This window comes from Choloepus didactylus, chromosome 27 (assembly GCF_015220235.1).
Source record: "Choloepus didactylus isolate mChoDid1 chromosome 27, mChoDid1.pri, whole genome shotgun sequence".
In the NCBI taxonomy this organism is placed as follows: domain Eukaryota; kingdom Metazoa; phylum Chordata; class Mammalia; order Pilosa; family Megalonychidae; genus Choloepus; species Choloepus didactylus.
In genome coordinates this window covers 6,826,569-6,853,857 of record NC_051333.1, presented here as the reverse complement: position 1 = coordinate 6,853,857, position 27,289 = coordinate 6,826,569, and the positions used below count along the sequence as shown (strand labels likewise).

Sequence of the window (27,289 nt, the reverse complement as noted above, 5' to 3'; positions counted from 1 at the left end):
TTGTTTTGGTCAGAAAGCCTTTCAGTGGGGATTCACCGGGTACAAGTCTCAAGGCCTGGTGGCCCGCGCTTGGACATCGTTCAGGACACCTACTCCGAGAGCTGCCACGTGCCTTGACCTGCACTGGGGCCCAGACAAGACTGTCCTGCGGTGCTGAGTTCTGGGAAGGCAGCACCAGCCCAGGGCCCGCTCAGCTGGAGCCCAGATTTTAGCCTCAATCCTGATGTCACTCTGCCTCTAAGCCAACCCCAACCCTAACTCTTAGGGACGGTGACTGCTGAAAAAGGTACCTAGAGTTGGATGGTCAATTTTCACAATAAGATAACATCCCTGCTGCCTGCTTGCCCCGCTTCCAGAACACATGTATTTGTCCCTAGTCAGGGTGGCAGACTATTTCCAAAGGTGGCTGTGACAATTATCTTCCTCCCACAAGCTCTTCTTACAAAGCGACTGTCACGTGTTCCGATGTCCCCTCCCCTTGAAACTGGGAGGGTTCCAGGGACTTTTCCACCAACTGGGCCTGGCAGACTTGATGCTAAGGGACTTCCGAGGCTCGGTCATAAAAAGGGATGCAGCTTCTGCTTCACTGGCTGGACACTTGATCGCGAAGCTCCCAGCCAACGTACAAGCAGACTGACCGCCCTGAGGCTGCCACGCCGGGAAACCCCCACCCACTCACGCGGAGCGGCCACAGGGAGTGGTCCCTAGACAACAGGAAGAGGGGAAGATGCCCGGCCACCCCTTGGCTGCCTTAGGCCCCCTGTTCCAGCTCCAGCCCCCGTCTCACTGCAACCACATTAGAGACCCCAAGTCAGCCCCTCCCCGCCGAGGCCTTCAAAAATTCTTGACTCACAGAAATCCTGAGAGATAATCACTTGATGTTGCTTTGTGCAGCGACAGGTGACCACAGCCACACAGGACACTAGCACTCGGTCCTTCGCCAACAGGATGGCTGCAGGTCACCTGCTCCCAGCTGCCTCCATCAGGGCTGCAAGAGAGACTGAGATGGGCCCGTGCGCCTCACAGCTCTGGGTTTCTAAATATCATTCCCACCGAAAGGACCCCGTCTCCCTGGAGAGGTGGCTGCTTCAGGTGTGGGCTGGGCAAGTGCAAGGCAAGCCCAGGGCTGCTTTAGTGCCAAAAGACAAGAAGATGCTCAAAGAGTCAAGGGGTCAAATCAGAAGGACACAGGTGAGCCTGAAGGGGTCGCTTCAGCTTCCAGAGGAATGACTATAATTAATGGTAACGCACTGTGCGCGCACACACATACTCACACACACACTCCCCCCCACACACGACGGCCTGATAAAATTAGATCATCACCATCTTGGAACACACAGTGCAAGGATCATCAGGATATTCACAGTTGGTCGAGGCCCCCCACCGATGACACACACCATTGCAGGGGGAAAATCACACCTGAATCATGGGGAGATCCAGAGGTCCCCATCTTAACAAAGCGATGAAACAGTGCCCTAGTCCCTGGGACAGACAACGTGACGGTGTAAGAACACAGCATCACCCGCAGTTTTCTTGCCATGAATGTCAAAGCTGGCACTAATGAAGCCTCTAGGCCCATGCTTCCAGGGCAGGGCGGGGGGGCTGCTCCTCTAACTCATGGCGGGCTGTGGCAGTGCTGTGATGACAAACAGGGAACAACCAGCCCTCTGGTGAGAAGCTCCGCTTGGTAGTGTTTGCTGATTTCCCAGCATGGCCAATTCAAGCCACCCAGGTGAGGTCACTGAAGGCTGGAGAAGACATGCATCTTTCTCGTTCTTGGAAGTCAGTGCCAGCTGGCTGCAGAACACACTGGTTACAGGACATTTAAAATTCCAAAGGAAACGTAGTGGTACTTGACATCTCTAGGACACCAAGTGCCCTACCAGCTCCAGGTAGCTCAGTTTCAGCCTTAGGCCGTACTCCATGTCTTTGGATGACTTCATATCTGTGTGACGCTTTTGGAAGTTCTATCATAAAAAGCGAGTACCCCCCAAAAACCATTGTTGGACAGGAAATGAGAGGTGGTGGTATCCAATCTGATTCTGAGGTCTGAGAGATTGTGCACTTTTCAAGGTAAACATATCCCATTAGTAAGTAATGTTACTAAGAATGAGATAAAACATTTTTCTTTCAGTTGATGCATATTCCTTTTCCAATTGGCTACTAATTTGCTAGGACATGAATCCTTGAAAATATGGACCTACTTAATAAATGGACCTGGTAGGGATTTCTTTGGGCCTACGGACACCAAGAAAACATGACCGAGGGCACCGTGAACAGAGAACGTTTGGGAACCTCTGCTCCAGACCTAATTTCCACCTTACAGGACGGAGAAAGGCTAGAGGAACAAGTTGAAAGACATCATGAAGAAACGATCGGACAAATCGGGAACGTAGGGCATTCTGCAAGACAACTGACCTGCTCTCTTAAAAAAGTCAGTATCATGGGGGAGAAAAGGTCAGCAAAGTTGCTCCAGATGAAAAGAGACTGAAGAGCTACCATAATCAAATTCAATGCACAGACCTTGATCGGATCTTAATTTGAAAAAAAGTTTCAAAAAACCCTAAAAGACAGTATCTGGGCAATTGGGAAAATGTGGATTTGGACTTGAGGGTTGTTTCCATGGATGCGACAAGGGTATGATGTCGTGGTTATGTAGGAGAATGCCCTCATTCTGCAGGGGTTCAGGTGGAAGCATTAGGGGGTGAGTGTCACACCTGCAACTTTCACATCAGGCAGCATCCGCAAGGTTAACAAGTGTTGAATCCAAGTGGAAGGTGTATGGATGCTCATTTAAAATTGTTTTCAACTTCCTGGATATTTGACATTTTCCATAACAAAAACATTGGGGGGGGGGTTCAGACAAGAGAAGTAACATTTAGGGCAGGTTGTCACCTGCAGTCACCACACACACACACACACACACACACACACACACACACACACATGCATCTGCAATATCTCTTTCTCTACGTCAGCACTGACACACGCTCTAGTATCTCCCATCTTGAAAACCATCACCACAAAGGTCTCCTCCTCCAACACCGCATCCCCCTGCAGTTCATCAGCTGTGCTCATGTCCTCTTCTCTCTGCGAACACCAGTGGGCAATCCCCGACTCTGCTAAGCGGCTCTTATCAAGGTCACCGGTGACCTCCACATTGCAAATCCAACAGCCACTTCTCGAGCCCCTCCTGCTCAGCCGCTTGGCAGGCTGGGTACTGTCCCTTCTGAAGCCAGGTGTCCTCTTGGCTGCAGTGAACTAACCCCTTGATGGCCTCCTCCCTCACCTGGCTGGGCCTCCTCAGACTCCTTTGTTGGATTCTCCTCTTCCTTGGCTTCCAAGTGTGGGGGTAGAGCCAAGGGTCCAAGACCCCTTCTGGCCACCAGGCCCCTGTCTAAATATCACCTCCTCAAGGGGCCTTCCCTGTCTAGCTTATTTGAAGACACTCTCCTACCCACTTCTGGTTACTCTCTATCATGCTGTTCTATTGTCCTCACAGCATTTATTAATAACTGAAATTTTCATATTTGTTTGTTTACCTCTCTTCTCACCTGCTGTTGTTGACCACTGCAAAGCTCCTTGAGAACAGAGGCCTGGCCTATCCTCGGTGATTACTGCCATGCCAGTGTCTATAAAATGCCACACAAATGATACATTTTCATTACATTTCTTTAATATTATATGCAATCCAGCCAGTCTTCTACACACTTTGAATACTATTCTTGAAATACAGCCGTCACCCAGGATAACAAAGCCTGAACTGACTGCCGGGTCTCTGTGCCTGAGACGGACGCCCAGCTCTCTCTAATACTCCCAACCCGCCTGCAAGAAACAAGCCACTGACCTCCTCGATTCAGGTTCAGAGAGGTAAAGTTCTTACACAAGACCACACAGCAAGCAGGTAGGAAGTCTGGATCCCAAATTTGCTCTATTCGATGCCAAAGCACATGCTCTTTATACCCTGCCACACTGTTTGGGGCATACTTGAACCAAAAATATTCTTTTCGCTATAAATGCAATACACTGGGAGCCCCTGCCTACGGCCATAGTGGAGTCACTGATTCTGCCAGGAGCAACTGGACAGAACACGAGGAACAGGAGGACAACAGGAAGAGGACAGTGGTCTCCGAAAGAAGAAGAGTGCGCAAGGCTTCCTAACTGGGAGCACTCCCTGACGTGTGTGTCAGGTAAAGACATGAATCTAGGGTATAGGTACTACTTCTAAAAGTCAGTAATAAAAAGACAAGCAGGGAGATACAGCCAATGCAGAGCAGAGCAGTCTTGCTGAGCTGAGGAGGCAGAGAGCGGGGTCTGGGGGTGGCTGGAATTTGCAGAACTGGGCACTGAAGAAGAGGGAACTGCGTGATGTAGGAGCCCCAAAATCTGTGTGGGGTCCTCACAGGTCCTGTCTATGTAGGACAAGACTCCACGAGGCCCCACAGAGGGCAGCATGACAGGCAGGAGAGCTGAGCAGATACACCCAGCCAGAATGGAAGGGACTAGCAGAGAATGCAGACAAGTCATGCTCAGGAGTCAGGACCACATCCCGGGGGCGAGGCTACGCCCAGGACGAAGAATACCAGCCCAGCCCGAGACGACAGAAAACACTTGCCCACAATCACCTTTCAGAACAAAACTCAATACCTATGAAAGGAAGACAGCAGAACATAGGCTCCATGCTCAGTGTCATCCACAATTTACAACACACAGCAAAAAAAGTACTAGGCTTGCAGAGAAGCAGGTGAAGTGTTCCAAAACCAAGAAAAAAGCAGTCGATACCGTGAGATGACCCAGATGGTGGAAATGACAGACAAGAATCTTAGAGCAGCTATTATAAATGGGTTTAGGGACTTCAAGGAAAAGATGGCACAGTGAGTGAGCAGGTGGAGGATCTCAGCAGAGATACAGAAACTGTATAAAATAGAAATTCTAGAACTTACACAAAATCTTTGAGAAAACAGAGGAGAAAGGAACACTTCCAAAATCATTTCTCAAAGTCAGCATAATCCCAATACTCAAACCAAACATTACAAGAAAAGAAAATTACAGACCCGTTTCCCTCATGAACATGGATGGTCACGTCCTTAATGAAAGAGTAGCAAATCTAACGTAGCAATATCTAAAAAGATTAGTGCATCATGATCAAGTCAGGCCTAGACCAGGAAAGCAAGATTTGTTAAACATCCAAAAGGCAGTGAATGTAATTCAACACATGACAAAATAAAGAGAAAAACCAGATGATTATTTCAGTCACGCAGAAAAAAATGTAAAACTGTCTTTATTCAGACAACATCACTGTGTATGTAGAAAACCCTAAGGAATTTGCAAAAACAACTACAAGAATGAATATATGAATTTAACTATGTTGCAAGATACAAGGTCATTAAAAATATTTTATACACAAGAGCAAAATGAAAATCTAAAATCCCACTTAATTTTATCAAAAATATAAAATGCTTAGGAATAAGTTTAATAAAAGATGTGCAAGACTTCCTCACTGAATGCTATAAAGCAGGGCTACAGAATAAACAGCTATACCATGTCCATGGACTGGGAGACTCAGTACTGCTAAGACGTCAATGCTCCCTGATTAGTTTGTAGATCCAATGCAATCGCAATCAAAATTCCAACAGGGTTTTAGTAGAAACTGACAAGTCCAATCGAAAATTCGTGTGGAAATGCAACGGCTCTTAAATAGCCAAAACAATCTCGAAAAAGAAGAACAAGGTCAGAGTCTCAAACTATCTGATTTCAAGACTTACCATAGAGCAGCAGTAATCAAGATATTGTGGTTTTGGCCCAAGAGTAGACAATTAGGAACAGAATAGACTTTTTATATAAAGCCCAATTTATAATCAATTGATTTTCAACAAATGGACCAAAGTAATTCAATGCAGGAAAAGAAAGCCCAGAACAACTAAAAAAATGTATGGAAAAAAATTAACATCAACCCCTACCTCACACCACATGCAAACACTAATTCAAAATGGATCATGGACCTAAACACAAAAGTTAAAACTATAAAGCTTCAAGAAGAAAATATAGGAGAATATTTTTGCAACCATGGGTGAGACAAAGATTTCTTAGGACACAGAAAGGAATAACCATAAAAATTTGATAAATTAAACTTAATCAAAATTTAAAACTTTTGCTTATCAAAGGCACCAGTAAGTAAATGAAAAGGAAAGCCAAAGACCTGGAGAAAATATTTACAATATGTGTATCAGATATAATTCTAGAAAATATAAAGTACTTCTAAAAGTCAGGAATAAAAAGATGAACAACCCTATCAAAATAAGGGCAAAATACTAGGACAGACACTTTGCGAAGGAAGAGATGAAACTGGCCAATATTTCAAGGCTCAACATCATTAATCATCAGAGAAATGCAAATGAAGGGGCATAATAAAATACCACTTCACATCAACCAGCACAGCTCAAATTAAAAAGAAGAACCACAGAAAATACTGGTGAGAAAGTGGAGCAACCAGAACATCCATATGTTGCCGGTGGCAATGTAAAATGATACAACAATGTAAACTGATACAGCCACTTTGGAAAATGGTTTGGCAGTTTCTCACAATGTTAAACATACACTTAGCCTTTGACCCAGCAATTTTACTCCTACATGTTTACCCAAGAGAAATGAAAACACATGAATACAAAAGATTTGTGCAAGAATGTTCATAGCATCCTTATTCATAACAGACAAAATCTGGAGGCAGCCCAAATGCACATCAGCAGGAGAACAGAGAAACAAATTGTGTATTTGTACAAGGGAATACAATAAAAGCAATGAAAAGGAATGAACTGCTGATAACCATGATTCAACAACATGGATGGATATCACAGAGATTATTAAGAAATGAAAATGAAAAGACAAGCCATAGACTGAAGAAATATGCATAATACACATATGTGACAAAGGGTTCACATACAAAATATATCAAGAATACCTACAAATCAACAACAAAAAAGACAACCCATTTAAAAATGGGCAAAAGAAATCAGATATGTCCCATTTTTGCATAAAGTCGACACCCCTTTTCAACACGAACAAGTTAGGGTGATCACTGCCTAGACATCCCTGAAATTCAGGAAAGTGATTAAACTAGAGGAAGGGGTAGCAACAGAGAAGATGGAATTTAACAAAAGATTATGAATACTGAATCTCTATATAATTTTCTTTTTCTTAGTTGCTGGGGTACTAGAATAGCTAGAAGAAAAGAACTGAAATGGTGGCACTGTAACCCATCGCATCCTTTGAAATTTCTCCTATAGCTACTTGTTAAATTGTAATTTGAAAGTTATCATCTTTTTGTACATATATTATATTTCACAATAAAGAAACAACTGAAACTGTGGAACTGTAACTCATATCATTCTTTGAAATTTGTTCTCTACCTGTTAAATTGCACTTGGAAAGTTATCACTTCTATGTATTTATGTTATATTGTACAATAAAAATATGATTTTAAAAATGGGCAAAAGATTTGAACAGAAACTTCATAAAAAAGATTATATGAATGGCTACTAAGCACCTAAAAAATTATTCAACATCATTAATCGTCAGGAACATGCAAATTAAAAGCACGAGATAGCACTTCACAACAACTAAAATGGCTAAAATTAAGAAGATAACACCACTAAACGTTGGTGAGAAGGTGGAGAAACTGGAACTCTTATACACTGCTAGTGGGAACAGAAAATCTTATGACCACTTTGGAAAAGGGGTTGGCAGTTTCTGATAAAGTTAAATATAATCTATGCTATGACCCAGTAACTTCACTCTTACGTATTATCCAAGAGAAATGTGTCCCCACGCTCCACACAAGCACTTGGTGGGAATATTTAGAGTGTCTTTATTAAGAACAGTGCCAAACTGGAAACAACCCCCAAGTTCATCCACAGGGGAACAGATAAACCAACTGTAGTCCATCAACATTTAAACATTATTTATGTATCTACATTGTACATTCACACAATGGAATGTTATTTAGCAACAAAAAAGAATAAACTCAGAGACAGAAAGTAGATTAGAGGCTACTAGTGGATGATGGTGGAAGGGAAGGGGGAGCTGTTGCTTGAGTGTTTGTAAATGTTGGGAATCTTTAAATAAAAAAGAATAAACTACTGATGCATTCAGCAACATGGATGAATTTCAGTAAGTTGAGTACTAAAAAGCCAGACACAGAGGAGTACATACTGCATGATTCTATTTATATAAAGTTCAATAGAAGACAAAATTAATCTGGTGATAGAAATCAGAATTGTAGTTGTCCGTGGGGGTAGGGATTGATGGAAATATTCTATTACCTTGATTTGAGTGTTGGTTATATATGTGTATAAATTTTCCAAAGCTCACTGAACTGTAACCTTAATATCTCTGCATTTCACTGTATGTAAATGGCTCCTAAAAATAATTCATTGACCTCTACCTTATATCATTCAAAAAATAAATTCTACATGGATTAAGGATCTAAATCTAAAAGGTAAAGCAATACAGCTTTTAAAAGAGAGAAGCATAAGGGAGTATCTTCATGAACTTGGGGCAGGAAAGATTTCTTAACCGAGACCCAGAAAAGTTAACCATAAAGGGAAAAAATGGTAAATTTGGACTACGTTAAAATTAAGAACTTTAGTTCATCAGAAGACTCCATTAAGAAAGTGAAAAGGCAAGCTACAGACAGGGGTAGATTCTTATTTGGAATATGTAAAAAATTCCTTCTGATATATAAGAAGAAATTAGACAATAGGAAAAAATGGGCCAGGTCTCATTAAATGCCAGTGAGAAGACTGTATGGCCACTCTGGACACAGCCTGGGCATCTCCTCCAGGGCCCCGGCTTATGCCACTAGAAATGCATCCAGGACACACACAAGGCCCCATGGCAATGTCCCTCGCAGCAGCCCAGACCTGAAAACGATCCAGTGTGCACCCACCCTAGGGTGGACACATAGATCCTGGAATATTCACAAAACGGCCCACCCACCACAGTGAGAACCAAGGGTCTACACTCATGCAACAACACTGAGGACTCGCACAAGCAACATGGAGTGAGAGAAGCCAGGCACCAAGAGGGCAGCTGTGTGATTCCACAGACAGGGAGGCAGAGTCACCCAGAGGAGCTGAATGCAGGACGGGGGTGCCCTTTGGGGGAAGCTGATGCCTGGAAGGAGCACGGAGGGCCCGTCTGGGAGCCTGGGAATGTTCTAGCTCATGATCTGGCTGCCAGTTACACGGGGATAATTTGGGTATTCTTCTCTATGTTTTATACATATTTTAAAGGTTTACTTTTTAAAGTAAAGTAATTCATAATCTTATTAGCTTCCTATTCCTGCTATAACAGATTACCACAAACTGAGTGGCTTTAAAAACCCAGATTTATAACCTTTCTGGAGGTTGGGAATCCACATGGGTCCAAGTCGTCGGCAGAGCTGCACAGCTTCTGCAGGCTCTAGAGGGCCATCCGTTTCCTTGTCATTCCCCGGGCCACCTGCATTTCTTGGTCTGTGGCCCATTCCTTCATCTTCAAAGCCATCACTGCCTTAAGTAAGAGGCTCTTCCACAGCTCTTTCCTGGATAATCCCATCTCTACCTAAACTCTACAAAGACCCCTCTGTGTGAATGACTGCTCTAACTTTCTGATCCTTCCAAAGCACTAGCAAAAAGTTGTCCAGCCATCCCCTTGGCTTCCTCTCCAGATCCTGCTTTCCTGACAGTGAGTTTCCTAATTTTAGCATCTTTTGCAATCTGGATAGGCTGAGAAATTTCCCAAATCATCAAGTCTTGGTTCATTTTTGTTTAAGAGCTCCTCCCTCACTCTGGCTCTTTCCTCTTGCACTTTACCATAAGGAGTAAGCAGAAGCCAGGCTGCACCTTCAGCACTTGGCTTGGAAATCTCCTCAGCTAACTACCAGGGTGGCCGACTTGTCCTCTGGGAGTTCCAGAGCAGACAAAGACTTCAAAAGGCTCCCCAAAGCGGGGCAAGTTACAAGTTCTGTTACCAGTTCTGCCTCCCTCCTAACTAGGGGAGACAGCTCTGCCAAGTGTTCTGCAACTTTGTGACAAGGATCCTCTTTCTTCCAGTTCCCAACAGCATGTTCCTAATATCCTTCTGAGAGCCTTCAATGTCCATATTTTGACTAACAGTCTGTTTATGATGATCCAGGTTTTCTCTAGGACAGCACAGTTTTTCTCTACTAAGCTTTTCACTTCCTTATGAGCCCTAACCTGGGAAGTCTTTAACATCTATATTCCTTCAGACAGCCTGTTGAGGTAAATCCAGGTTTTTTCTATCAAGTGCCTCAAAGTTCTTCCAATTTCTGCCCACTGCCCAATTTCAAAGCCACTTCCACATTTTTTGGGTATTTGTTACGGCAGCACCCCACTTCTGGTACCAAATGCTGTATTATTGTCTTATAGTCCTGGAGGTCAGAGGTCCAAAATCAGTCTCACTGGGCTAAAATCAAAGTGAATTCTTTCTAGAGGCCCTAGGGGAGAATCCATTCCCTGCCTTGCTCAGCTTCTAGAGCTGCTTTCCGTGGCTCGTGGCCCCACACCACTCCAACGTCTGTTCCAGCGTCCCCTGGCCTGCTGTCCCTCTGCCTGTGCCATGACATGGCCTTCTCTCTGACCCTCTGCCCCACCCCCCCTTAGAAGGACGCTTGTGGTTACCTCAGGGCCTCCTGGATAGTCCAGGATGACCCCTACTGTCAAGACCCTCAACTCATCATATCTGCAAAGTCCTCTGCCACGGAAGGCACATTTTTACAGGTTCCAGGAGTTAAGACGTAGACATCTTTATTCTATCTGCCACAGTGACTATGAAAGAATCACTAGAAAAACAAGAAGAGCAGAAAAAATTTTCCATACACAATCCAAATACAATCACTCCTCAATAGTTTAGTGCATTTTCACTTAGCCTTTAAAAGCATAGTTAGATTCATACATCATATAAAATGTTTGCATTTCACTTTTGTTCACTGAACATTATTATCTCACAAGCATTTTCATGCTAATATTTATTCCTCACAAATGTCATTCTATGCGGCTGTGTACTATTCCACTGAGTTGAGGTAGCACAATGAACATAACCATTTCTGCTTCTTGCTGGATACCCTTGCTAATTTTATTTTTAAAACTGTTATAAACACCATCATGATGAACCTCTCTGTGGAGAAGTCTGTGAATATTTATGCACCTAAGGGCAAAAACATTTTTCCTGCACTTGACACCAACCACCAAATTGCTTTCCAAAAGGGTGGTATCAATTTACATTCCGATGGTCTTGAAGGGACTGGAATGTCTGCTTCGCTGCACCCTCACAGCATTCAGGAGAACGTTAAAACAGTAGTTGCTCATTTGATGGGCAGAAAAAAGAACCACTGAGTTCTTTATGCTATGCCCTTGGGCTTTATCACAAGGAGCTAAATGAAACGGTTATGTGAAAATCACTTCAGCTTTTGCTGTAAAGTTTTGTTAATGACCCAGTAATTCAATTCATAGGAACCTATATTAAGGAAAAAATCAGAGAAGTAGACAAAAATGTATGAACTAGCACCATTTATACTAGTCAAATTTGAAAATAACTTAAATATTAAAAATTAATAGATTATGTGTGATCTGGGGACTGTGACTCTACCTGTATCCTGTTGTCTTCATTTCTAATCATTCCTATCCTATTAATCAATTTATTCATTCCTGCATGCATTAATTCATTCATCTCATATATCGATTCAGCTCTGTGCTGGTAGTTGGGGATATAGTGAAAAACAAAACAACAACAAAAAGCTGTCCTCATGAAGTTTCCAATCTAGTCCAGCAGACGGACCTACCTCAGTGATGGTCTCTTCACCCCGGATTTCCCATCTTTAAAATAGGGGAACTCCTAGGGGATAGATACTCTGTGCCCTTCCAATTCCAACTTTTAAGCCTCTTGTCTATTACTCCCCTTGCTGGACTGAAACCTCCTTGAGGGAGTGTAGTGGGCACCATCTGTCTTGTCAGCCCAGCGTGTGTTTCCTCCTCTTCCTGATGACAGCCCCCTCGCTTCCCTTTGGCAAACTCTCCCAGTCTTCCTTTCATTCTGTGTGATTTCTGATTTTGCTAGGGCTATCCCTATTGTAAGGATTCAGGGCAGCACATGGCACAGGCCTGACCAGTGAGAGCTGAATCCTCCCAGCCAACGAGAACCAATCCTGGGACCTTTTCTGGGGTAACCAGGAAAAGGTGCTGACTTAACATTGGGATTGGTTGGTTAGTAGAAAGGCAACCTGGAGCTGCCAGTAGCTATCTTACCACCCTCAGGGCTGCTGCACACATTTGGGCAATTCGTGTGCCGCATAAACTCTGCCTGCACTCCTCTTGCTGAACCACACACCCTGGATGCAGGCTTGCGCCAGTCAGAAGGGTGCCTTTTTGAAATGTATCCATCCAGAGTTAGTGGCTTTTTGTCATTTGTCCACATCAGGGGCCTGTTTTTTTTTCCTTTACTTTGCTCATATGGCACCTAGTGATCCTGCCATAGTTGAGAAGAGGCTCCCGAGAATGAATGCAACAAGAAGGAAAGCAGAATGGAGGAATGCTGAGCCATATTCCTGACAGCAACTTTTGAGTGCTTGATGCAGCCATTCCTGATGCTGACTAGTCCTGAATTTTTAGGTACATGACTCAAGAAGTTTGCATTCCATTCCCCTTTTTGGCTTAAATGAGTTTGCACTGGGATTCTGTTACTTGCAAGCGTAACAGACTGGTGCACACTGAGAGGTAGTGTCTGCCTGCCCTGCTCAGCACATTTGCATTGCTTCCCTGTGGGTGCCGGTTTGCTGGACTCTAAAATAAAGAGGTTGGGTCAGCAGTGGTACTGGACTCCTACTACATGAAGTAGGGAAAACAGAGTTTACTAACTCCATTTTACAGCCAAGATTTGTCCAACGTGACATAAAACAAGCACACAGAAGTGCTAGGATCTAAACCGTGGGCTCTGTGGCTCCAAATCCTGTGCTCCATTTCCAGACGAGGAGGCTGAGATCTGTGTAGAGGGAGTGACAGGATGGGTGGTTGGTGGCAGCTCTTATAATTCTCACCTGGTGCGTTCCCCTATAGATTGTGCTGCCCCTTGGCTGAGAGTAGCTATGAAAGCATTTTGTAAAAAAAATCAATATATATTTCCCCCATAGGATTGGCAAAAGCTAAGCTGATGGATGTGTTAAGTGCTGATAAGGCCCTCTGCCCACCAGTGCATCCCTCCCTTGCATAGTCCTGCCATGCATGGAGGGCACACCCTGCTCCTTAGCTTTGCCCATGGTCCTGTGATTTGCTTTGGCCAATGGCCTGCGGGTGTGTTGGTTCAGAATATCAGCCTGAAGCAGCCTTGCACACTGCCACTGGTCCTCTCTGGCCTCTGCCACTGCCGTGACAAGCTTTGCCCATAGCTGATTCCTCTTCAACCTGGGCCCAGAATGAGACACACAGAGCAGATCTGAGCCAGCCAAACCCACAGCACACAGCTGCCCGAGACAAGCCCAGGCTAGATCGGCCCACACGTACACAATAACAAATCATGGTTGTTTCAAGTCACTGAGTTTTGGGTATTTGTTATACAGCAACAGCTGACAGTTACATGAAGTGTCTATTAAAACTGAAATGCCTATAACACATAACCTGATCATGCTACCTCTCCTTACTGACTGTAAGGAAACATACATGAACCCAATGAAACTTGTATAAAACTACTCAAATACTGCCTGTGAGAGCAAAGAAACCACGAGTCCAGCAATAGGGGAATGGATAAAGAAACTGAGCTTTCTGTATTCTGTAATACCACTGCAGCTCTTAAAAGGAATGGGACAGAACTATCTAAATAAATCTGGGTAGATTTCTAAGACATTGTTGAGTTAAAAAAGCAAGCTGCAGAACAATACGTACAATATGATCCCATTTATGTTAAAAACACATTCACATGCTTGCTCAAAACACTACTACTCATTTACTACACAATGCTATTCATACACATTACTAGACATGTATACACTTTTAGATAAAGAGCTGGAAGGATCCACCATAAACTGATGACAATGGTCACTTCCAGGAAGTGACTGAGACTGGAGAGAGGTTCTCAAGCAGGACTTTCACTTTAACTGTAACACTCTTTTTAAAAAAGCAAGGAAAAAAATTTTTTTAATTAAAAAATAAAAAAAGCAAGGGCAACTAACTACCCCTGCATTACTTGCACAATTGAAAATTAATTTTTAAGAAGGAAAGAAATATCTATGAACACATGAGCATTCTATGAAAATAAAAGGCTCTATTTTAATGACCTTTAGAGGCAGGCATGCCTGAATTCAAATCCTGCCTCTGCCACCAGCTACCTGTGTGACCCTGGACAAGTCACTATGTCACTCAGAACCTCTGTTGTCTCAAATGTAAAATGGGGATGTTCATTTATATTTAATAGATTGGCATAAAAAGTTAAAAATGTAAATAATGTCAAGTTCCAAGGATAGTGTCTGACAAAATAGTGTGCACTCAGTCGAGTGTTAATTCCCTTCCTTTCTATTTCCTGGCTCCTTCCAATCATAACGTAGCCCCTAACCCACAGATGGTGGGCACATCCTCAGTACGTGTGCCCCTGTGGTCAGCAGAGTGACGGCTGCCCACAGAAACCCACGTCCTAATCCCTAGGACTCGGGTGTAAGTGAGGGTAAATGGCAAAGAGGAATTAAGGATGCTGGTGGAATTAAGGTTGTTAATCAGCTGAATTTAAAGTAGGGAGATCGTTCTGGAATATCTGGGTGGATCCAACATTAGGGACAAAGGTCCCTATTAGTGGAAGAGGGAGGCAGAAGAGAGAGAGTCAGAGAAAGAGAAGTGATGACGGAAGGAGGGTTGGGGAGAGGCCGAGCTGCTGGCTTTGAAGGAGGAAGAAGGGGCCGTGAGCCAAGGAACGCGGGCAGCCTCCAGAAGCTGGAAAAAGCCAGGAAGCAGGTTCTCTCCTAGAGCCTCCGGAAAATGAAGCAGCCCTACTGCAACCTTGATTTTAGCCCAGTGAGACCCGTGGCAGACTGCTGAACTAGAGAATTGTTAGATAATAGATTTGCATTGTTTAAGCCACTAAATTTGTGTTAATTTGTTGCAGCAGCCACAGAGGACTCATAATGCCCCCTCATTCCCACAACGACATCTCTATTTTTCTGTGCAGAACCCCTCTTCCCCGTCATTAGTCCCTGTGAATCGGGTGGGACTGAGCTTCTCCCCTGGGGAACGGGCACCTGACCAAGACCTGTCCAAGCAGAACCCCGAATACCTCCGGTCACAGGGGCTGGGCTGGGGATGGGCCAAAGCACAGGATTTGGCTGGGGTGGCTGAGCTGGTTGGATGGAAGCCTAAAGAGTCTGCCTGAACATGAGGCCAATCAGAGTTCAGAGATTCAGAGAGGCACATTCTGGTGACAGTGTTTGAGCCTGGATCCAACCATGCCTGAAGCTCTGGGCTAGCTATTACTTTTCATTTACATGAACCAATAAATTCCCCTTCTTTTCCTTAAGCCAGTTTGAACTGGGATTCTATCACCTGTAAGTCAAATGACCCTTTGAGAATCCGATGAAAGCTGTGAATGCTTTCTAAGAGAAAAGCACGAGCAGATGAAACTTTTGACTCCCTGATGTCAGGACCCAGGTTATGAAGTTCTGCTCTGTTTCCAACTTTATCACCAGCAAGGTGTCAAGCAGAAGGAGAGAAGAGAGAATATCTGGAGAGAGGCCAGGATGCCCAGCCCCTCCCTCCATTCCTAGGAGGAGCTTTGATATGGGTCATAAGCTAATGACTGGATCAAGGAATTAAGGGAGGGCGCTCTCCGTGGGATGTGCAAAAAGGCTTTTTGGGATCATTTCACACTTAGCCTTTTTCAGAGAATACCTCAGCCCCTCTTTTGGGATCTACTGGTGCGGTCGCAGTTGATTTGTCTGGGGGGGGGGGGCGGCCGGTTGCTGAACCCTCGGCTCTCGGCGTTGCTCGGAGGGTACCGGCGGCGGGGGCTCTTTCCCGGAGGCGAGGGCGAGGCGGGGGACTGGGCCCGGTCCCCGGCGGAGGCGTGCAAGGTGTGGAGGGCGGCGAGAAGGGAAAGACAAGACACTCTTCCTCCAGTAGGGGTAGAACAAAAGGGGGGGTTTATTCAGGGGGGTAAAGCCAAGAGCGTTTATTAGGGGTGAGCACAGGTTATATAGGCTGGCATAGAGGGCGGGGGTTGTTACAAGCCAGTGCTGAGGGGATAAAGGCTAGGATTGGTTCTGAGAGGGTGCGGAGGTTAGGATTGGTTCTAAGAGGGCACGGAGGGTAGTTTGAAAAGGGGCGGGGAGTTGCTCTGGCAACGGTGTCTGGCAACAATGTATGCGCACTGGTGGTGATGGGAGTTGCACTGGCAACGGGGAGTGTCCGGGCAAGATAAGGGGGTGGGGAAAAGGCGGTTCCCTCCGGCAAGCCTCCCCTAACGGTGGTATTTTGGGTGAGGAAATGGGGCCTGCCTCCGGCCTCACTTTCTCAGGCCTGGGGGGCAGTGGAGGGCGCTGTCGCCCGTGCCCACCACCCTCCCCAGGGGCTGATCAGGTCCCCCAGCCCAGGCCCGCCAAGTCAAAGCACGTAATCAGTATCCCGCATACTGGGGTTAAGATGAAGGAAATGTCAGCATCTCTTGGATCTCCTTCCTGGATTAGTTCTTTCTCTCTCCCCTCTTTCCACCCTGTGACACTAAAAATCAGAGAGGTACAGTGAACTGCCCCAAGATACACAGCAAATAAGGGAAGCAGGTTTTGAACTCTGGCCTAATTAATTTCTACATATATGGAGTCCTTCAGTGGCTTCCCTTTCTTCTTAGAATAAAAAAGAAACATGCTGCTACAACCACCAGCCCCTATCAGATCTGGCCCCTTCCTCCACACTATCAGCTTGAGTTCCACTCCCTCTTTTCTTTCTGTCTCTCAAACACACCAACACGCTCCCTTTGCCCCTTGGAAAACCCAAGGAACCAGCTGGAGCAATCAGCAAAGCATGGGCTTTCCAAGTATTTTTTTGGAAAAAATCTGATATTGCAAGGAAGCCAACATGGGAAAAACCACAACGCGGATTCCCTTACACTCATTCTATTATTTCGTATTTTTCACAGTGAATGATATGGTCCTATAATTTTCCTTTCTCTGCTCTCCTTGTCGGGTTTTGGTATCCAAGTCAGGCTAGGATCATTTGGCGAGGGGTCCTTATCGAGTCTCTGGAAGAGTCTGTACGAGACAGGAATGATTTCCACCTTGAATGCTTAGCGAAACTTTCCAGCAACACTGTCCAGTTTCAGAATTTTCTTTGTGGTAAGTTCTTTTAAATTTACTGATTCAATTTATTTACCTAATTGAATATTATGTTTATTCTTAAGTCATATTTGATAAGTTAGTTTTCCAGGAATTTGTTCATTTAAAGAAATAAAGCATGCTTTAAAAATGTTTGTCTGATAATTCCAAAATTGCAAGCATTGGTGGGTCTGTTTCTAGCACCTGCTGCTTCTGCTGACCCTTGCTCACGGTGTTTTGACTGCTTGGTGGTACGTGACTACGTGCTACTCACCTTCCTTGAAAATATGTTTATAGGAATAATTTGAGGATGTTAATGAATTTCTTGTCACCAGAGAATTTTTGGGTGCTACTGTCAAGAGTTCTGGAACACTGTTGGCTTGGGACTTTAAATTCACAAGCTCTAGACCATCCAAGTAATAGGCTGCAAAGGCACAAATGAGGGACAATTCACGTCCAGCTCTCCTTGCCCTGAAGGTCTAGCCCTTGCTTTCCCAGCTTAATGTGGACGCCCCACTTGGGGCGGGCCCTGAGCTTTGATTTTTATTCTCCTCATCTAAGAAACCATCAGAACAGAAGCTCAAATTTACCAGGATTGTAAAATTTTGTCAGGGCTTCGGTGCTCTGCTTACTTCTCTAGGTTCTCAATTTCCTTTCAGTGATGGCCCCATAAATCCTTATGATCTTGTGAGACCTTCAATGCTATTAAGACTTTAAAAAAATCCATCCAGCATTTTCAGTTTTTTTTTTTTTTCCAATGGGAGAGTTGTTCTGAATAACCTAATCTGCCATCAACAACCTTAATTACTCTGTCTTTTTGGCTTTGCTTATTTTTTTTTTCTCCTTAGCCCTTCATGCTACTTGAAGCTATATTATATATTTATTTGTCCACCAAGTAGATTGTAAGCTCCATGGGTGCAGGCTCTTTTTTTTTTTTGTTCACTATCTTCCCAGCACCCAGGATAGCATCTGGCAATACTGAGTATTCAGTATTTGATGAATGAATGAATGAAAAGAGAGTGATTCTGCACATCTCTTTGTGCTGTGGCCACAGTGAGTGAAAGCGAGAGGACCGGAGGATTCAGAAACACAGTCACCAATCTGGCACCTGCGTGGAGACCTTTCGAGACACGATCCCAGCTCAGGACCACAACTTACCAGGGTGGAGTAAAGAAGAAACCTCACGCCCTCCTGGTTCTCGGTATTTCCCTGGATTCGCTGTTGAGCAGGGGTCCCATGGGCCTGTGTGTCCTTTCACTTCCTCTGGGATTCTGCCTTTGCCCACGTGACTCGGTTTCCTCCATTTCCTCTCTCTCTCTGCTCTGCTCTCTTGGTTCACCTCTAACTCGGTCTCTCTCTCTGTGTCCATCGCTTTCTCTGTTCTGTCTCCGTCATACCCTCCATTTGTCTCTTTCCTCCACCATCGGGTACAGTTCCAACTGTCCCTGCCCCTGCCTGTATCCCTACTCTCTAGCCTTAACTCCAGGTCACCAAACCCTCTACCTCGGCCCCCCTTTCTTGTCTCTAGACCCTGTTTCTATGTGCTGCTTCTGTCATCCCCATCCCTTCCATCTCTTGGCATCTCCCTCATCTGCCTCCCTGTTGCTGGGGGTGCTCTCACCCCCTCCCCAGTGCCGTCACCTCTGTCGCCTTCCACTCCGAGTTTGTGCATTCTGTGGCTGTCCTCTCTCAATCAGCCTCCCCTATTTTGTTCCTGTCTCCTCCAACTGTCCCCCACTTGACTTGTCTTCTCTATTTCTGTCCTGGTGTCTCTGAACCTTCTATCTCTGTCCCTGTCACCTCTATTTCTGTCCCTTCTATCTCTCTGCCCCCTCTCTAGATTAGTTCGCTCCTTATCTAATATTACCTCCTGTATCTCTAGCACTGTCACCTTTATCTCTGCCCCCTCGGTCTGAATTTGTTCCTTTTGCTTCTATCACTGTTACTCCAACTTTGTCTGTGGAACCTTCTTTTTTTTTTTTTTTTTTTTCTTTTTTACATTTCCCTCTGTCACCCATTATCCCTGTCCTCTCTGTCTCTGTCACTGTCCCCTCTCATTATCATTCTTCTCTGGCACCTTGACCTCTCTTAATATCTGTCCTTGTCCTTACCTCGCTCCCCTCTCTCACTGCCCTCTTGAGCTCTGCCCCTTCTTCCTTGGTCGCCGACCCAGACCCTGGGTGTCGTCTCACTCTCCAGTCCTCTCAGACTCTGTCCCTGTCCCCCTGGTCATTGTGTCATCCCCTCAGTCTCTGTCACTGGCCTCTAGGTCTCCTCTTTCCTCTGCAATGTTCACCTCCATGCACTTCCCTTTCTCTCGTCTGCCGCTTTCTCCCTCGCCCCTGCCTTCATCCTCTCCGTCACTGTGGCTGGTCCCCCTGCTGTGTTCCGGCTGTCCTCTCCCCCGCCTCAGGGCCCTCCGCCTTCGGGCCCGCCCCCTGGGCCATTGGCTGTCTTTCTGCCCCCTCTATTTCCCTCACGAGCTTCCATCCTTCCTGACCAGGCCCCGTCGCTCTCGCCTCCGGCCCTTCCTCTGGCCTCATCATCATCTTCCTCCGCCGCCTCCCCCGTCTCCTGGGCTTTGCCCCTCAACAGGATTTTGACGGGTCGCATCCCCTCCCAGGCATTTTTAAGGAGAGACGGGGCCGCCTCGAAGCCCACCTGCCGTCAGTCACCCAGGTCTTCCCCACTCCCGCCTCATGCCTCGCCTCGCGCCCTTTCCCGCCCTTTAGCTCCCTCTCTCAAGCTAAAAATGAAAACCGAGCGCGTGCGCACCAACCACCAAGTGAGGGAAGGGCGCGCGCGAACTCACGCGAACTCACGCGCGAGCTCACTCATTCTGGCCTTCGACTCGGCAACTAGTGACGTCACGGAAGTTCTGCTCCGCCTTATTGGCTGTCTCCTACCAGCGCGCGCTTGCGCAGGAAGGCGGCCAAGCGTCGCCACGCGCCAGGTGGCGCTCATCCCTTGCGCTCCCCGACCCTGGAAACCCTAGAGAGACGCGTGTCGTCATGGCAACACTGCCCTTAGCTGATTGGATACCTGCGCTGGTTGATTGGCTCCGCTGATCTGATTGGATGCCAGTCAAGTGGATGCCTGTGTCTGATTGGATGTCAGGGATATTTGTTCTTCCCTTCCTCTCAGTTCGTCTCTACCTGTCGGGTTTCTGCCGTGAGCGCTGGCACTGTGGAGATGGAAAGGGATTTGAGTCGCTAGGCGGCTTGACGCGGGGACGCTGCAGGAGACGGCGGTCTAGACTGGGATTCTCTGAGATACAAGCTTCCCTGTCGCCCCGCCAGAGGGCGTCACAGAGTGCGGGACGGTTGGAGGACTTGGTGACTGGTGATGTCACTGGCGAGCCACTTGTGATTGGCTACATCAGTCCCTGCGCTAAAGCGATATGAAATAATTAAAATAAGCAAATTCGTAGAGTCAGAAACTAGAATACCGGTTACCAAGGGGGTAGGGAATGAGAGTGAATGCTTAAATTGTCCCGATTTCCTCCTTGGGGTGATGGGAAAGTTTTGGTAATGGATGGTAGTGATGGTAAAACAAGGTTGCAGATGTAATTACACCACTAATAATGTAATTGAATGTAGTTAAGAGGGACAATTTTAGTGTGTGTGTGTGTGTGTGTGTATCTGTTACTAGAATAAAAATTAAAAAAAAAAACAACCATAGGGCTGTACAACACAGAGAACCCTAAGGTAAACCGTGGACTATAATTAATAGTACTACTATAATATTTCTTCATCAGTTGTAACAAAATGCGCCCCGTTAATGAAAGGTGTTAATATAGGGTGGTATATGAGAACTCTGTATTTATTATCCACATGATTTTTCTGTAAACTGACTTCTCTAATAAAAAAATTAGTAAAATAACCACTTTGTGCTCACTTAAATGTGCAAAGGGCATTCGCTTTTTATTATTTCTGATGTGCGAACAAGTAACAGTGGACACCTCCTGTGGCTATGGTCCCGTGTAATGCTTACCTGATCTCTGTTCCCCCTGATTTTCCCATCACCCCTCCCCTTGCATAATCCACAATCCTTGGGTGGTCCTGCCCCCTGGTAGGGATGCAAGGGTGGGAACAAGACTCGGGCCTGGCCGGTCAGAAAACGGACTTGCCACCCCCGAGGGGCCGATGAAAGCTAACCTTGGGACTTGGTAGCAGCATTGAGGAAAGAGGCTCTGCCTTTCTGCCTCTGTGAAGATGATGGGATGCAGGTCTGTCACTGCTGAGGTCTCTCTTGGTCTGTGAGGGAAGACGGATGTCTGAGAGGGAAGCCAGGATACAGAAAATTAAATCCCAGGCATGAAAAGAGATATATTCCTGATGATTCATTTTAGTGCCTGGATCCAAACATTCCTGAAGCTAACATTATGGCTCAGTTGTATAAGCTGCATAAATTCAAAAAACAAAAACAATATTCATGACATAGCAAGATTTTTTAGAAAGTTATAGTAATGAAGTCAGTGTGGTATTGATGGAGGCACAAAGAAAGACAAATAAACCAGTGGTACAGGATTGAAAAACCAGAAAAAGACCCACACTTGTTTTATGTCAAAAGTGACACTGCAGTGCAGCAAGAAAAAAAAGTTTAAAAAAAATAAGTATGTTAGTAGATATTGCCAAGAAAAATAAAAAAAAAAAGACTTTTGACCCCTATCTTACACCACACACAAAAATTTATTCCGAACAAATTGTAGATCTAAGTCTTCAAGCTTAAACAATAAAACCTCTAGAAGAAAACAGTGGAAAATATCTTAAGCACCTTCAGGCTGCTGTTCCTCAAACAAGAAATAAACCAACAAAAGAAAGCCCTAATTATAAGGGAAAATATGAGAAATTGGAATATTAGAATAAGAACTTCTGTGCATCAAAAATTCCATTAAGAGAGTGAAAAGACAAGCCACAGAGTGGGAGAAAAATACGTATATATATATACATACACACTGTGGTAGTTTGGAGCTGTTATGTACCCCAGAAAAGGCCATGTTCTCTTGATCCATTCTTGTGGGTACAGACCTATTGTGGGTGGGACCTTTTAATTAGGTTGTTTCAATTGAGATGTGACCCACCCAATTCAAGGCTAGTCCTAATCTTTTACTGGAGTCCTTTATGAAAGAATGAAAGGCAGAAACACAGCAGACACCAGCCATGTGCCTTCCCATGTGACAGAGGAGCCCTGGATGCCAGAAGTCTTTCTTCAGAGAAGGTATCTTCTTGCTGATGCCTTCATTTGGACATTTTCATGGCCTTAGAATTGTAACTTGTAACTTAATAAATTTCCGTTGTTGAAAGCCAACCTGTTTCTGGTATATTGCATTTCAGCAGCTTTAGCAAACCAAAATGCACATGTATGCATACATATTAGATAGATCTTCTGACAAAGGAGTCATATGCAGAATATATAAAGAACTTCCATTTATCAATAAGAAAAGGCAAACAACCCAATGGAAAAATGACTAAATGATGTGAATTGGCACTTCCCCAAAGGGGATATCCAGATGACTAATAAACCTTGGGAAGGTGCTAAATTTCACTACTCACTGGGGAAATGTAAATTTAAACCACAGTACAAAACCACAACATCCCCACTGGAATTGCTAAACTTAAAAAGACTGACATCATCAAATGCTGGCAAGCAACGGAAACACTCATACACTGCTGGTGGGTGTGTAAATTGAGACGATCCCTTTGGAAAAGGGTTTGGCAGTGTCTACTAAAGCTGAATGAAAATACACACTATGACGCAGCAGTTACACTTCTAGGTATATATCCAATCAGAATGCCTACCTTCATTCACCAAATGGCAGGTACAAACACATCCCTAGAAGCACTCTATGTTATAGCCCTGAATCAGAAATCACCCCAATATTGCCCAAAGCAGAATGGATAAATCAGTTACGGAATATTCACATATCTGTTTGATGCAAAGACAATTAACAATTTACAACAATCAGCAGCCAAGTGGAGAGCTTTTATAGATATTACACTGAGTGAAAGAAGCTAGACCCACAGCCTTCACTCCATAAGGCTGCGTTTATATAAGTTCAGATAGCAGGCAAAATGAAGCTGTGGTGTCAGAAATCAAGGTAGTGGTTAACTTTGGGGTGGAGGGATGACCCCAAGGGAGTGTGAGGGGCTCTGGGGGAGCTTATAATATTCTATGTCATGACCCAGGGGCTGGTTGCACAGGTGTGCTCCATTTGTGAGCTTTCATTAAACCATACAGTGGAGACCTGCACATTTTTCTGCATGTATATTACACTTCAATTCAGAAAATTTTAAAGAAAAGCTAGTTTTCGGTTGCTTGCAAGTTGAAGAGCCTTGAGTAATACAAGTGGCCACTTGTGTTTTTGTTTTGCCCTTTTTCAGTTGGGAATTGTGGTAACTTTCTTGTGTTCCCTCCCCCTTCCTACAATGAGGCAGGTTGAGAGTGGTTACAGTTTTCATTTAGCATTAAGTTCCTGGACCAGGAGAAACTCCATGTGGCCTCGATAAACGAAATACCCACTGCCCAGAGATGCCGGGCTTGGAGTCGATCCAGGATTGGGCTGAAGCTTTGGGTTCTCCCTTTGGGAAAGGGGTGAGTGTTTCCACAGTTGCACCTAGGATGGTTGTATTATGCTAGGTAGATGGTTTTATTTATTCAAAAAATTATTTTCATTTTGAAATAATTTCAAACTTCAGGAGAGTTGCAAAAATAATACAAAACCCATACAGAAAATGTCAATATACCCTCCACCCCAGATACTCAGATCCACCAACTTTTAACATTTGCCACATTTGCTGTATCATTCTTTCACTTTTCCCCTCTTTCTTCCAACTACCTATCTATCTATCTATAAGCTATTTAATTTTCTACATATTTGAGAGTAGGTTATATGCATCATGCTCTTTGAATACTTAATAAGCTCATGGACATTTGTAAGAACAAGGATATTCAACTATGGAACCACTTTAAATACAGTTATCAAGTTCAAGAAATTTAGCCTCAATGTAAAGTTCACAGTCTATATTCCAGTTTTTTTGTAGTCCTGATAATGTCCTTTTGAGCCTTTTCACCTCTGTTACTAGATCCAGTCCAGGATGATGTATTTTATGTAATTGTCATTGTTACTTTGGTTTCTTTTTCTTATTAAATGTGGGAATATATTGTGCCAGTTCGAATGTATTATGTCACCCAAAGCACCATTATCTTTGATGTAATCTTGTGTAGGCAGATGTATCTGTGTTGATTAGATTGTAACTCTTTGAGTGTTTTCATGGAGATGCACCCCACCCAGCTGTGGGTGATGACTCTGATTGGATAGTTTCCATGGAGGTGTGGCCCCACCCATTCAGCATGGGCCTTGATTAGTTTACTAGAGCACTACCTAAGCTCAGATAGAAGGAGCGAGCTTGCTACAGCCAAGAGGGACACTTTGAAGAATGCACAGGAGCTGAGAAGAGAGGAGCTACGGATGAGAGACACTTTGAAGACAGCCGTTGAAAGCAGACTTTTGCTATGGAGAAGCTAAGGGAGGAAAAACACCCTAAGAGCAACTAAGAGTGACATTTTTGAGGAACTGCAGCCTAGCGAGGAACGTCCTGGGAGAAAGCCATTTTGAAACCAGAACTCTGGAGCAGACACCAGCCACATGCCTTCCCAGCTAACAGAGGTTTTCCGGACACCACTGGCCATCCTCCAGTGAAAGTACCTGATTGTTGATGACTTACCTTGGACGCTTTATGGCCTTAAGACTGTAACTTTGTAACCAAATAAACCCCCTTTATAAAAGCCAATCTATTTCTAGTGTTTTGCATTCCGGCAGCATTAGCAAACTAGAACACATATATACAAAGTAAACTTTCCCAACTCAACCACTCCCAAGCACACAATTCAGGGAGAGCAACTACATTCACTATGTTGCAGTATCCTCACCACCATTTGTTACCAAAACTTTCCCATCTCCCCAAAAAGAAAACTTGCACCCATTAGAGCCCATTATGTACTAACTCCCCACCCTCCATAACCTGTACTCTACTTTCTGCCTCTATGAATTTGCATATTCTAGCTATTTCATAAAAGTGGTATCACACAGTATCTATACCACAGTGTTTGCCTTATTTCACTCAACATGATGTCTTCCAGGTTCCTTCAACTTATCACAGTTACCAAAACTTCATTCCTTCTTACGGCTCACTAATATTCCATTGTATGGATAGACCATGTTTTGTTTATCCATCATCTGCTGGCGGACACTTGGGTTGTTTCCACCTTTTGGCACTTGTGAAAAATGTGCAAGTATCTGTTCGAGTCCCTGCTTTCGGTTCTTTGGAGCATATCCCCAAGAATTTCCAGGTCATATGGTAGTTCTACATTTAACTTTTTGAAGGAATTTTTTTTAATCCATTTTATTGAAGTGTAATTTAGGTACAATAAAATGCACCAATTTTACACATACAGTTCAATGAATTTTTGGCAAATGTATACAGTTCTATGACCACCTCCATAATCAAGATCTAGAAACAGTTCTATCACCCCAAAACGTTCCCTCTTGCTCATTTGCAATCAATCCCCCATCCCCACACCCCTGGCGACCGCTGATCTGTGTTCTGTCACTGTATATCAGCTTTGTCTTTTCTACACTTTCACATAAATAGAGTCACAATGCATGTACTCTTTTGTGTTTGGCTTCTTTCAGTGTTTTTGAGATTTATCCATGATGCTGTGTGCATTAGTAGCTGCTCCTTTTTAAGGCTGAGAAGTATTCCATCATCTGGACATGCCACAATTTGCTTATCCATTCTGTTGATGGACATTTAGGCTGTCTCCACGTTTCCAGTTTGGGCTGTTACGAATAAAACAGCTTTGGATATTTGCGTGGGCATATGTTTTTATTTCTTGTGGGTAAATACTTGCTGAGTCAATGGTAAGAGTCTGACTAAGTTTAGAAGAAACTGTCAAACTATTTTTCAAGGCATTTGTAGTGGGTTGGAAATATCCATTTCCCAACCCCTAGAACCTGTGAACGTGACCTTATTTGGAAAAAGTCTTTGCAGATGGAAGTAAGTTAAGTATATTGAGATGAGCTCATCTGGGATTTGGCGTGGACCCTAAATCCAGTGACAGGTGTCCTTATAAGAGAAAGGCAGAGGGAGATTTAGGAAATAGGGACACACAGGGGAGAAGGCCATGTGAAGATAGATACAGTGATCACAGCAATGCATCTACAAGCCAAGGAAGGCCAAGGATCACCGGCAGGCATCAGAAACCAGGAGGGCAGCATGGAGCGGACCCTCCCTCAGAGCCTCAGAAGGAACCAATGGTGCCAACACCTTGATTTCCAGTTTCTGGGCTCCAGAACTGGGAGAGAATAAACGTCAGCTATTTTAAGCCACCTGATTCAAGTCATTTGTTATGACAACTCTGGAAACCAAGAGTGGTTGTACCATTTTTCATGGTAGGAGAACTTTGTGAAATGGTGTGTGTGGGGAAATGGGTGTGAATTAAGCAGCCCAGGGTGGAGCATAGTAAAATCTGTTATCTGCAGGGACTGTCCCTTGCCCACTGTCTTGTGATTCTGTGGGGCTTTTGTCAGTCAAGGGACCCCTGTGTTCTCCAGTAAAGAATGCTATGGCTTCGAGGAGATGCCACACTTCATGGTCCCAGCAGGAAGGGATGGGGGTCCTGGGGGTTCTTGGCCAACCCCAGGCTGAGCTCAGTCCTGTGGGACATGTGGGAGAGGAGGAGTCACAGATGGCAGAGGGCTTGCCACACCATGAGCCTTCCTCTTCTGGGTGCAACAGTTGGCTTGGGGTGGCCATGTGAGCCTGGAGCGGGACCAGCCAGGCTCCTTTTCCTGAATGACATGGAGACCCTGGGAGAGGCTCCTCAATTTGTTTCCTTCGAAATTATCCACTGTGAGGGCAATCATGGCAGGTCCTTGTAACTTCCTGC

General features: G+C 44.7%; 1 protein-coding gene across 1 annotated transcript in view; it reads right to left on the bottom strand.

Moving 5' to 3' along the window:
- The window catches only part of LRRC4B (leucine rich repeat containing 4B), a 56,232-nt gene extending 36,511 nt beyond the window's left edge, over positions 1-19,721 (bottom strand). Inside the window, exon 1 of the mRNA XM_037820372.1 lies at positions 18,497-19,721. The gene's annotated coding sequence lies outside the window, so the exon portion shown is untranslated. The remainder of the gene's footprint in view (positions 1-18,496) is intronic.
- Between the last annotated feature and the right edge of the window lie 7,568 nt (positions 19,722-27,289).